The sequence below is a fragment of the Haliaeetus leucocephalus genome, unplaced genomic scaffold, assembly GCF_000737465.1.
Source record: "Haliaeetus leucocephalus isolate CR32 unplaced genomic scaffold, Haliaeetus_leucocephalus-4.0 Scaffold228, whole genome shotgun sequence".
Taxonomy (NCBI): Eukaryota; Metazoa; Chordata; class Aves; order Accipitriformes; family Accipitridae; genus Haliaeetus; species Haliaeetus leucocephalus.
Window position 1 is genome coordinate 9,368,642 of NW_010972664.1, and position 13,529 is coordinate 9,382,170.

The window sequence follows — 13,529 nt, forward strand, 5'->3', positions numbered from 1 at the left end:
AGTTTTGCCTGAATAAGTACTGAGCAAAGACTATGATGTTTGACCCAGATTTATCAGAGTCATACAAATCTAGGTCTAACATGTTTTTAAGACAGACAACCACTGTGCAGCAATATTCCTGCGGCATTCTGTTTAAAGGAAACCACAGTAGCAATAAGCTATGAATCATCCCCCGCACCCCCCATGTATATAATGAAGGGAAGAACTCACAGCTGGGCAAGGAGCTGCTATCTGGAAAATCTGCCAAAGAGCAAGACTAAAAAGAATAAGTCTACCATTGCAAAGTTTTGGAAATCTGATAAATACAGAAAAGTGCACAAGTGAGATTCCCAAGGGCTTGTGTGTGGCTGAAAATAATCTGGCTTTCATTTTTGAAAGCACACAGGCAACAACAAGTAATTCCTTTCTATAGTTATCCTTCTGATTTAGGGCAAACTGCAATTCCTACATGGTCACTGGAAATTTCTCTAGTTGATTTCACCAGGGAATAATTTAGGTGAATAAGTAGGTCAGTCTTGTTCCTAAGTTAACATTTCTATTACAGAAATATGAAAGTAGATCAAGTTTAACATATGCGTATATCTTGCTTTGGAAACTTCCTTCTGTAATTACAGAATCCCATTTACAACAACTTTGATATCATGTACAGGAGAAATATTAGAATTAGTATCAAAGTGAGCAGAAAAATTCATAAGCATGTGAGACGTGCATGTTTTTGGCTTCCTTCCAGATGAAGTGAATATCAAAACCCTGACATCAGTAGCAGTCGGACTGGAGGATGTCCCTGAAGGGCAAGGGGAAGACAGTGGAACGTGAGTACTGCACATCACAATACAAAAGCTGAAATCATATCAAGCTAAAACTCCACCCTTTCATATTTAGCTGGGTGTACCCATTGCAAGATTCCTTTATATAAGGAGCAGTAGTTAAACAATGTGAAAAGATATTTCTTTTTTTCCTGAGAGCTCTTCCATCATTCATTTATCTTAAATCTTCTGAAATGTGCAATATTGTCCAGAGAAGCCAGATAATAGCTTGATACCATTTTTGACTGTGAAATTAAACTTAAGATTTTTTAAAGGGCAGGTCCTTGAAAATGAAAAGCCTACAACTTCTACCAAGTGTGAGTCTGGGACCTTGTAAATCTTACAAAGTGTGTGCTAAAACCCACAGTCAAAGTTCAGCCAGCTCCAGGTTTTGCCACCAAATATGAAAGAGTAGTATCACTTGCTTTGCCTCTGCTAAATTTTCAGATGAGGCAGTGAGGTGCCATAGGAACAAGAACATACAACTGATTCTCCTCGATGAATACAGCTATGGAAAAGGTGACTCGTACTCCAAGACCACAGCTCAAATCTGCTGCACCTGAGACCTTCCTGAGAGTGTTCTGCATCCAAACCTATTCTCCTCATCCATTTTCATAAAGTTGTATAGACTGGACTTCAGCATCTCCATGACACTGATGTGTTTCCCACAAAAGCCCCGACTTCTGCTCTTTGTGGATGACTATCTTAAGCAAACATTAGGTTATAACAAAATCAAAACAATACTAATTCTCCTTATTTTCAGAACTGTGAGGCTTGCTTTCCTCCTTTGTATTCCTGCAAGCCCTCTCTGCTCCCTCCTCTCCCTCATTTCTTGATTGCTTCCTTTTGGTGATGTTACATATGAACACTGATCCTTATTAAAAAAAAACAACCCCAAACCTGACCAACCAAAACACCCAGAAAGTCCTTCCATAAGTAAAGGAAGAAAAAGAATCTTGGTTTTCCCCAGATTTCCCGGATGTCAGAATTCCAGATTAAAAATCAATTAGGGTCAAATCTTTGTTAAACTAACAGAATTTCTATTTTCTACATTACCATTTATTTTCATGAAATAAGATAAATAGTGTCAGAAAAAAAACCAGATGCATCCAAGTTTTAGGTCTTTAGCACACAGGAATTCCCAGTTCTAAAAAATAAGACTGCATCATGGTCTAGCAGAGTTGCCGAGAATTTTTGGTCTCTTCCAGTGCTCTCCAGTTGACACAGCATGCTCAGTGCAAAACACAATACAGCAGGGCAAAACTGAGAAACAGAAACAATCTACTATAGTATCTGAAGACACAGTATAAGCCTCCTTCTCTCAAGGCTCCTTCCCTGTGAGCTTTGAAATATGCATCTGACTGTGCCTGAAAAACTGACTGCTTTTAAATAACCAAGTCTAACAGGTGGGTTTTTTTGTTTTAAATGACTCTTACATGGGACTAGAGTCCCATTTGACTGTACTCAATGGACATAACACAAAGGAATTACATCCTACTGTGGAATATGTCAAGATTTAATTATGAAGCTTTACAAAAGCGTGGTGAAGCCAAATGCTTCGCATTTTCAACCTGCTTCAAATTTTCAACTCAGAAGTTTTATATGACTATATGTGAGAATTTACTTTTTACAGCAGTATTTAACGTGGATCATAAATTCCCATGGAGAATGGTGCAACAAATGAAAATAAAAAAAATCATCCAGATCTTATGTCCTTCCACCTAACAACAGCTAAATAATAGAGTTGGAGCTGAGCTGTTTGGATCACTGGAGCTGAATGGTTTTCTTTTCCCAATGAATTGCTTGCCTCTTCTTACTTCAACAGCACACACTAAACAAATTTAGTTTCTTAACCTGTCTTTGAAAAGTAGCAATAATTTTGAATAAGAACCCCCCACACACACACACACATCTAAGCTACGTTCTTTTTCAAAGCTTTCAGGAGGGTTTTAGGCTTGTTCTATATATCAGAATACAATAACCTACAGTAATTACAGTCAGGTGACATGCTACTGAAGGCAACAGCTCTGACCTTAACGGACTGACTTTAAACTCATTAAACAGTATATCAGGAGCTATGCATACTGCAGGTATGTTCTAATGTATTTAGCACAGTAAATATATTTTATGATACACTGCACCTTGGTCAATATGTTGAATATTAAAATACTAAGCAAACTGTGGTCCATTATTAGCAATAGCCAAACAAAACAGGTGTTCAGGATTATGTTCATTCACATAATTAACAACAAGCAATAACTTTGATTTTAGGTCAGTACACAGACATTTTTAATCTTAAGTGTGGATAGTATCATTCTAAGGTAATGTAGGTGTTGCTAAAAACATATAAGCATGTTCTGCATGTTTACAATAGCTTCTTCAATTATAGTTTGAAAATGGCAATTCTGGTTAAAAAATTATAATGCATACAATCAAGTCCATATGCAGCTAAAAAACCAGCTGTGTTTGAAATTAGATTAATATTCTGATAATTGTTAACTTTAAAAAAATCTATCAGCAGTATGAGTAATTGACAACAAAAAGCTATGACTGCTTATAGTATATAGTGCATGTATACACATATATTAGTATACTGCTTAAATTTATTGGACTTGGTTTCCAAGGAGAGTAGTGTGCATGGACAGAATTTTCCAAGTTTCTCATGTCCAGCTGAGAGGTCAATATCTTTGGTGCTTTAGTCAATTTGCAGTCTTTCCAAAAATATCACCTGTAGCTTTGAGATTCATAGCCTTCATTTAACTATTACTTCAGAAATTATTTGCAAGTGCATTGGCTTTTCCCCCCTTCCTCTGTCCTGGCATAGCTATTTAAGATTTGCTCAGAGAAGCAGCATTGCCTATTTTTATGGTTTCAATACCAGTAAGTTTTGAATCTTATACCAAAGCCAGACTTAACACTCATGACTATCAGATAACACTATCTGTGACGGGGGGGGGGGGGGGAAGGCCTCTTTTTTGCCACTAGCTATATAACCACAAGTAAGGAATGACCATTTTCCCCAAAATAAGTTTCTAGATGTTCTACCAGTTAATGATGTAACACCAGCCTTGCTGGTTAAAACCAGTCAGTGCTTTGACACACTTGATGAATAATCCTTCGTTCCAGGCTATAGCAGAAGTAAAACATATTTATAATTTTCTTCTTAGGCAATGGAAGGTATTAGTAAGTCCTGCAGGGAAACTGACCCTGTCTCTGCCTTCCCCAAAGTACTAATCAGATCATTAGGTCAACAGAAGCAACAGCAATTATAGTTCTGAAAAGAAAGAGGGTATTTGTTACATTTAAACATTTCAAAATATAAGTTGTCTGGAGAAAAAAAAACCCCAAACAAACCCCAAAACCCAACACTTTGCAGCTTTATGCAGACATTTAATGACAACTTTTTGTAGAGATAAAGAGACAAAATCAGCAGGCTATTAAATAGCCCAAAGACAACGCTATGGTCACAAACAGCCACCTTTTGAAGGATAGCAGCTCCAGAGGCTCCCCAGCTTATCCTTGTTTCCTTTCTAAATGGCAATCTCTCCTTATAGTCATACTTCTTTTGCATTCCCTACCAGCAGGGAATGCAGCAATGCTGCAAAAATCTACACAGAAGGAAGATTAAAAGCAAAATGGGTCTGCTAAGAGTCTCTTCCCTTTGCACAAATAGGAGGCTGTATAGCAGCTTCATGTCTTTGGCTGGCCACGTACACTCCAACAAACAGGTACACTTCAAACCCATTAAACAATTCCGTATCTCCTGGTAATGAAACTTGCATTTCCCAAAGAGACAATTGTATATTATGTGATTAAACTACAAATTAAAAGGATTTTTTTTTTATAAGACATACAAAGTTATATCGTTTTCTAGAATTCTGTCTTGAACCTAACAACAGAGAATGAAGTAAAACAATGGTCCCATAAACCCTCACCTAGCCTTTGATGATACATATTTTATTTAGCATTTCCTCATATCTGAATTAAAAAATTGAGCCAGGTAGTATTCCTCTAACAGTGTGTGACAACTACAAAGCAAAATCAGAAACTCAACACTGCAGAAAAATGTGACAATGAAAAATACACTTTTTTTTTTCCTTTGAAAGTAAACTAGGGATCAATTTTATTTGAAAAGGCAAATCGTATCACTGCAGTCTAAAGTCATATAACAACACATGAATTAATTCAATTAAATTACATTTCCGTATCAGCATCCTAACATTCAAGATCTAGCTGAAGAACCTATCTAATTTAATCTTTTGTATGTTGGCTTAGAACAGCTCTTAGCCTGGTGTTTTTCATTTGCTCTGTTATTGCTTGCTTTTGATCAGAGCCAAACTATAGTGAAATTGCAGATGCATTTTTGTAGGCTAGTTTTCTCCTCAGTTCTGTTCCATAATCTTCTGTTGTGTTAGCTGTTATTTAAGCTGATCATTAAGATCCACTCCAGCATCTTTTTCTTATGATTTTTTTTTTAACAAAGAAGTTTTTGCACCAGTCATTTTATCTACAGAAGTTACCTTGGCTAATTTTTGTCACTATTTGCACTATGAAAATACTAAATGATAGTCTCTGCCTCCTTACATTCTCTTACCATTTTTGATCTCTGCAATGTTTTCCCCATAACAGTGATTTTACTTACATTTGACATTCTATATTAAGTTTCAGTAGTGCCACATAAAACGTTTTAAACTTCTGCAGAGTTATATGCTTGGTCTGGTCTGACTGTTTTTACTGCTGTACACCATTTTAGAGTCTTTCTGTTGGATTGTACTCCACTACATAACTTTCCATCTGGATTGCAAGTCCCGCAGTCACATTTTGTTATCACTTTCACTAACAAATGCATTTTGCAGAATTAAACTACTTAAAAGCAATGACTTACTGAAAAATCTTGAGGCCGGGATGATTTATTTCACATCTATGTAGCATGTGGCACAGAATTTCACTGTGTGAATCCTGCACAGTCCTTTATGAGATAGGGCATGTCTATTAGAAAGGTACAGTCCTCATTCAAAGACTTCTACTAACAGACATCCTGCACATCCACAGACAGTTTCTTTTAGTGGTTAGAGTTACTCTTACTGTTTGAAGCAAGAATTGCCATAGTGAATCAAACCCAGGGTGCTCTAATCCCTTAACCTGCAGCAATAGCCATATCAGATGTTTCAGAGAAAGATGTGAAAGCTTGAAAATAATCCACACTCTGCTACTTCGCTCTTACACATTTGTTTTCTTCATGTCCTCCTTCCTTCCCTACACTGAAATATGAGGTTTCATGTCTCTTTAGACTTCTTATTGACTGTAGTAACTGGATATTTTTTCTTCTTAAGAATATTCCCCCCCCTTTTTTTTAAAAACAAAACAAAACAAAACACAACGAACCAAAAAATCCCCAACTTGTTGAAATCTTGGCCTAGAATGTTTTCTGCAGCAATCAGCTCCACGGTTAATTACACACTGTGTGATAAAACCATTTGCCATCTTTAAAATAATTTTGAATTTCCCATCATTTAACTTAATTGAATGTACCTTTATTTTTGTACTTTATGAAACAGGAACGTACATTTCTGACCTAGACCATTCATTATTCAACCTAGTGTGTTTCCAGTGATCATTTGAGCCAAATTTTTAGTCTAAAGACTCACTGATGTGAATTTCCTGCATTGCTCTTGACATCTCTGCAGTAGGCAGGTACATTTTCCTGTTAATCCTCTAGAATAGTGACTGGTTTTAATAGTACTCAGTCAGAGCTAAACAGATCTTCTCTCAGTGTTGGGATACTGGTCATAACCTGGGATACCTCTCATAACCCTAATCCCTATGTCTTTCCTTGCTACCGCAGCTACCATGAGTTCAATAAAAATACCTATGCAGTGAATCAACAGAAAATACTCCAACAGTGCAGTGGGTTTTCAGCCTGGGGTATGTCGAACCCTGAGAGTCTGTGGAATACTTTAAAGAGATCTGCGAAATATACCAAAGTGCAATGTGCTATACAACAACCCACAAATAGGAAATTTGTAACAAAGTTTGCATCTCTACTGGATAAATTTCATGAATCCATGCATTGAGGAAGGTTGACAATCACTACACCAAAATATGTTTTACCATTCCCAGACAGTGTTATACCAAAAATAATCAATGCAACCACTATCAGTATTAAACGTCACAAACAGATTCATCATTTATCTCCCAGATGCAATGATCTTCAGCAGCACTGACACTTTAGGTCTATAAGTAGTTCATTCCCAATCCTACCCTATAAGTCATTTGTAAATGCATGCCTCCATTCTTCATAAATACAGTTACAGATAACCAGAGAACCAATGTGAGAAACAGCAAAGCACATACATGTAGAGCTTAACACTCAAATTTGTTAATATGAAATTGGGAGGAGTCAGAGAGACAAAGTTGAAATCCAAGCTAATAGAAAAGCAGAGCTTGCAATCTCTGAAGGCAGCAATTTTTAGGTTGATTACAGTACAATTTCTTCTTTTCATTGGAAATTAAACTAGGTTATGATGAATGATGGGATGATGCTTTGAAAGTCACATTAGGAATGAAGTGCAAAGCATCACCCTTTTTATAGCCAAGATGTTAGGGCATACTGATGTTGAGTTCATCAACATAATGATTTCAAGCATCAAAAAGTGAAATGCAAAATTTCCAACTGTGTTTCTCTGCCAAATGTGTATTTGGAGTTCCTACTTGGGGTGGTGTGGTGGGGAGGAAAAGCAGGGATGAGAGAGCTAATATATTAAGTTTTACAATTAAATTCAACCATTTAATTTAGAAATCTCTCTGAATTAAGCTCCTTTTGATTGTCTGTATCTCTAAATGCAAATTTTCATGCCTTTTTTCATACACTCTCAGAACTCAAATGACAACTGTTACAGTGAGGAAGAAAGTACTCACAGAAGTAGAAAGTTAGACAAAACATGCGAGAATGTAATTTTATACTTATGTCTCCTTCTTGTCCTTGGACCTTCCTCCTAAGGGTCTGCTTTTGTTGTGGCCTGTGTTATATCCTGTTAACCTTTCTACTACTAACTTTCAGGAAGGTTAAATAAACCAGAAAACCTCCTAAATGAACTTGGGATCACAGCTGGATAAAAGCTGAACAGAGAACCTAAGAGAGTGGATGTATTAAAATACTTAAATTTTGTCAAAGACACATATCTTCATCTTCAGGGGCTACTATAAAATAAGCCAAGTAAATACCAAGTACCATGCCCTACACTGAATGAGTAAATTTGGGATTTCTATTCCTTTTAAACATAGAATTACTTATTAAAATTCATCACACCTCACACCGTTACAGCCCCAAAGGCAACAAGTCTTTTTTTAAAGACACTCCTTCCTTTGGCTACTCCTTGACCCATTGGCTATTTGTCCCTGAGCATAACCTGAGCACATTTTATGTTTGTCCAGGCCAACACAACAGAATACAGAGGCTTGAAAGGGGCACATGAAGGGCCTCCAACCCCATCCATCCTCTAAGAATGGGGAATGGATCCAGCTGAAGCTGGCAACTCATGTGAAGGTGATTCATCTCACCACCACTTGACATGAATCCCATCACACACTTTAAACTAGTTACTGCATCTCCCATCCACTGGTGCAGGCCGAGCACATTAGCATAGCTCTTATTAACTTGCTTCTTGACTTCTTGCCCATGCTCTGAGAAATTAACTACTTGAAAATATTTTCACTTTATATGTTAGCACCAGAGCTCCCTAGAGTCATTCCTACTGTTATATTGTAGTTAAAAGCAACCCATTGCACTCAGCAGGCTGACGCCCAGCTACAAACAGGGACGTGCAGTGTCTGGAGACAGGCAGCAGCTGCCAGCAGCTGGATTCCTACACAGGAACACAATAGTCCTGATGAGGCAAGATGATACCGATTGCCTTATCAAAAGACAACCCCCTCAGGATCCCACTGAGCTCTGTATCTCTAATTTGGCAAACAATATTATAATCTCACATAGCAGCCCTGGAAGGATACAACCTTTAGTTAAAAGTTTTCTCCAAACTTCAGCACTTGTCCTGAAAAGTAGGAGTCAGGTCATGAAGGGCACACATTTTATCTGTGGCCACAAGGGCTAAATATTTACCTTTTAACTAAATGGAAATAACTGTGCTTTTCCTTTCCCATCACTTCCAGCTAATCTGCCATCTTACAAAATACTGTCTGAGCAAATATCCTGCATCTGATGCTTGGCTATAGAGTGGATGTGATGGGAAAGAGACACAAGAAAGGGATTTTCAGACTGAACAGGAAGACCATGGGGTGGCGTGAGAAGAGTACCACGAAGAGAAGAAGTGTCTGTCCTACTCATCTCACTAAGAGTCACTAGAGAAGGCTGATTTTCTGTTTGGAGGTGTCAGACTGTAGGACTGCCTTACAAACTGAAAGGAAGACTTAGAGGACTTGTGAATGTACATGTCCTCCTTTTACATGCCAAGAAGGATAGATGCAGTGAGGAGAGCAAGGCTACTGCAAAGAGCTTATCTTGCTATGGAAAGATGGAGAAAGGTGGGGTTTGCAAACAGGCCTGGGCCATATGGTTTCAAATGGGCTTTCAACAGAGTATTCAGGCAAGGTACCCATGCCAGGCTTCAGCCTGGCAAGGTGAAGTTGCAAAGCTCAAGGAGAACAAACATTATTCTTCTCACAGGGCATTAACCTGTTACAAACCACATCAGCCCACTGATATTTCATCCAGTCCCTAGCAAGATCAAATGTAAACCCCCCCCTCCAGATAAGGGAAAGGCTTGGTGGGATTCCACACCACATGCCTTGTTTCAGACTGAGAACAAAACATGGTCATGATGCCCATCATTGTTTCTCTCAGTTTGGTGATGACAAAATGTGCTGTTGTCACGTTACATACAGAATTAACTAGTTGACAATGACTGTGTTCAACCTTATGTCACCAATTAGTTTTCAGGAAAACAGGTTAATACAGAACTTCACAGTACGCAGCCTCTTTTTCCTGAGTGGTTGCCAATAATCAATTTACTCCATTGTCTATGATTAATTTGATTCTTAAGGTAAATGTCCAGGCAATATGCTTGTCATAGCACTCAGGTTGTTCAGAAACTATTAGTTGACATCCCAAATTAACTAGAAAATTGTTTGTATCTTGTTTTACTTTTTAGCAAATTAAACTTTCTCCCTCCAAACCCATTATTTATGTATGAGTAAGAGAAAACGGAAAATGTCTTGACATATGGAAATTATATAACAACGTAAAAAATATGAAGTCCTTATCCTGATCACCCCAACGTTTTGCTACTTGCTGGTGTTTATATAGATTACTAGCATCAATCTGCTTTGCACCTCTAATGAAACTAATAAGCCTGAAATGTCCCTGGATGGCATATTTTATCCAACTGGCTTGAGAAGAGTCAGACCCATGAAGTTCATCAAATGATTCAGGAAATGCAATGCAATAAATCAATTCTCCAACTAGCATTAAGGAAATAAGAAAATATTCTATATATTAAGGCTGAATTCAGAAATACAGCTGATAAGAGAAAGAAATCTAGAATACATTTCTTTATGTATCACATAATTCAGTTTGTAGCAGCTTTTTGTCTCACTAAAAAAATCAGACTTAAAGCAGAATCTTAAGGTGTCACCTTTAATAAATACCATTTTAATCTTTTTTGCAGTAGTGCCACAGATCCTGTTCTGATTATATATATGTACATAGTTTTTCTGGAGACACGTGGTTCATTCTGAAATACATGCGAACTCTGACTTTGTTTTAAACTAAATGAATCTACATCATATAACATAGTCTATCTAAAGGCAGGGATACAAGAGCCTAGACATTCTCTATATTGACAGAACTGCTTGTTTATATACTAGAAATATCTTTTTATGAGCAACTGTTGCCTTGGAAACCACTACTAAAAATGAAAATTTTGTCTCCATGGAAAAACCCCCGCACTATTCAGTTATCCCAAAATTTACCTTGTCTTTTCCTGATCAATCTGAAACACGAAAATTGGCAGTCAGACGTTCCTAACTTTTAATTCCTCTTTCCTATTCTAAAAATTATACTTGCTGTAAGTTTTGCAATTGCCGATAGCAAACAGAAGCCAATCTCTTATTTCCTACCAAGTCTCTTAACAAAAACATACTTACATCCTTTGTCTCAATAGGCTGGAGGACAAAAAAAAAACCAAACAAAAAACCCCAAGCCTTCAGAAGTCAGAAAGCCGTTTTCTGATATTTCAGTCTTTTCATGTACTGTTTTAAAGCATTCAACAGCTCTCTGACCAGGAGTGTCACAGTCAGAAATTCTCAGGAAACATAAGGATCTTAAATTGTGTTATTTTGGGGCATTTGTCAGGTTTTCCATCACTACTTCATTGAATATAGTCTCCTAACTAGTGTTTCAGTGTGAGCACAGAATGTAGTAATTTTTTAGGTGGTTTCCTTTCCAGATTTTACCCATCAGTGTTATTGCTTTTCTTAGACTGAGTCCTGATTTTTGCCCTGCATGTGGAAGGATGTGCCAATAGAAAGAATATAAGATCTATTCTAAACCAGTGAGTAAAAAGGAAGATACGTATATTGAATAACAGGAAGACAAAGCAAAAGATGCCAACCATCTGACTCGAGACTGTGCCTGCTCAGATGTGGTAAATTCACAAGGTATGAGGGCCTTTTGGCTTATTTTGGGGAGAATGCAACCTGTTTTGCCACAGTTTGTCTTTTACATCAATTTACATTTTTATGTCTGGGAATATATTCACACAATATTGACCACAGCATCACAGATATAAAATTTTACTTTTTGGCTTCCGTTTGGCTTAGGTTGTCTTGTAGCTCATTTCCAAAAAAACCATCCAATTGTACCATTTATTTCTGACACCAAGACTAAGACAAAAAGGGGAATAAAAAATAATCACAGTTTCCTCTGAGCACTAACAGACAGTGGTGTACTGGGAGATGTGAGCCTAAAAATACTACTATTCAATATGCAGACCTACTCTATGCATTTCTTGTAGCTACAGGTACTGGGCTGTTATCAAGAAAAGTCTCTGTGGAGAGGAAACACAAATTCTAAAAGCACCAGAACCTTTGTAAGAGCACTGAGGGTTTAACCTTCATATGGCAAAAGCACAGTATGGAACTAAATAGATACTATAAAAACCTCTAGTAATACATGTGGCTGGCTATTAGGAAGATGTTCATGATGAGGAAAGAGGTCAACGACATAACAATGATCAGTGAAAGCTGCAAGAGGACATGACATCCAGTGTGGGGTTCTATTTTTTTCTGTTACCATGAAAGACTGCTTAAAGGGCGAAAGTCTTCACTGAGTCCTCCACAGTCACTGTGGCCAAACATTTCCTTCTTCCTCCCTCTGCCCCGTTTTGGTCATAATTGTGCTGTGTCCTGTAAAAAGTGACAGGGCTATTCGACTCCCTACAGAGCATTCCTACAGAGAACACCTACTGGACCTGCTCAAGGGGAAGAAGACCCAGAGGCTGGACCATATGGCAGGTGAGAGCATCCCACAGAATACACGGCTATCACCAGATCATACAGAACGTCTGCAACATGGAATAGGGACTACAGCAGTCAGTCTACCCTCAGGAATGGGGGAAAGACATTTCCCAAGGACCCAAGGTGACAGAATACAATTGGGCAGACTCAGCTACAGCAACTGAAACAGTCTGGATGTGAAGACTCACTTGCAAGGACAGAGGGAACTGGAGTTGAAGGAATGAGTGACTTAAAATTATTTTAATTTCTATTATGCCTGACTCTGTTGCTTTGAATTTTTCCATTTACAAAGTTTCTAGTTCATATTGTAATGACACATAGCATTTTCACACCTGAGTTTCAAAGCCTTTTGATCATCTTTGTGTGAGGTCATGGTCGAAGCAGATTCACCTTAAAAGTCTGGCTGATACAGGGTCCTGCCACTGGCCATCAGCCTCTGTAATGTTTCCTCTTTATTTGCAGTATCCCGATGGACATGCTATAGATACCTGCGCAGCATGATTTTCTAGTACAGCATATGGCTGCAACCTTGGAGGACTGAAGCAATGGCTCTGAGGTATTCCACCTACAACAGCTGCCTCACAGACTCTCACGTTAACCAGCTAGGTGAACCGATAAGAAAGTAGTGAGCATTTCATCAAAGCCTGTCCTATGTTTCAAGAAAGTCCTTCAACACAGATACATTGCTATGAAATATTCATTTTTTTAACAACATAGGATTTCCTGATTAAATGTAGCTCTAGCTATGATGAAAGAGGCAGGCATTAGCTAACTCTGAAAAACTAATTGTTCAGTATTGGTACCCAGTAGAAACTTACAGGATAAATAATGGCTGAAAGCCTTAAATTATCATTTGGTTTTTTTCCTGAACCTAACTGGGAGAGACTGCTTGGCAATTTCCAGTGCATTCCACCAGCTGAGCTGATTAGCCCATGATCAGAGCTGAGCAATGTAACTTAACTTGCCTGTCACTGGGGGCATTTTCTGCCAGCTGAGCACTCTCACACAGACAATTAGCAAGGCTCAGCCAACATGTGATATCTTCTTAAGCTGCAGTAATGTTTATTTTTCCTTTCAAGCCTCATACTAAGAAGCAGTGTGAAGCAGAAGAGGTTTTGAGAACCAAATGAGGGAAATCTCCCCTATAAAGGAAAAAACTGATTACCCCCTGCCCCCCCCCCCCCCCACCGC

At 38.1% G+C, this 13,529-nt stretch overlaps 1 protein-coding gene across 1 annotated transcript in view; it reads right to left on the reverse strand.

The window, feature by feature from the left end:
• Window positions 1–13,529, reverse strand: part of EPHA6 (EPH receptor A6) — a 531,573-nt gene that overhangs the window by 39,032 nt on the left and 479,012 nt on the right. The gene's annotated exons all lie outside the window — the stretch shown is intronic.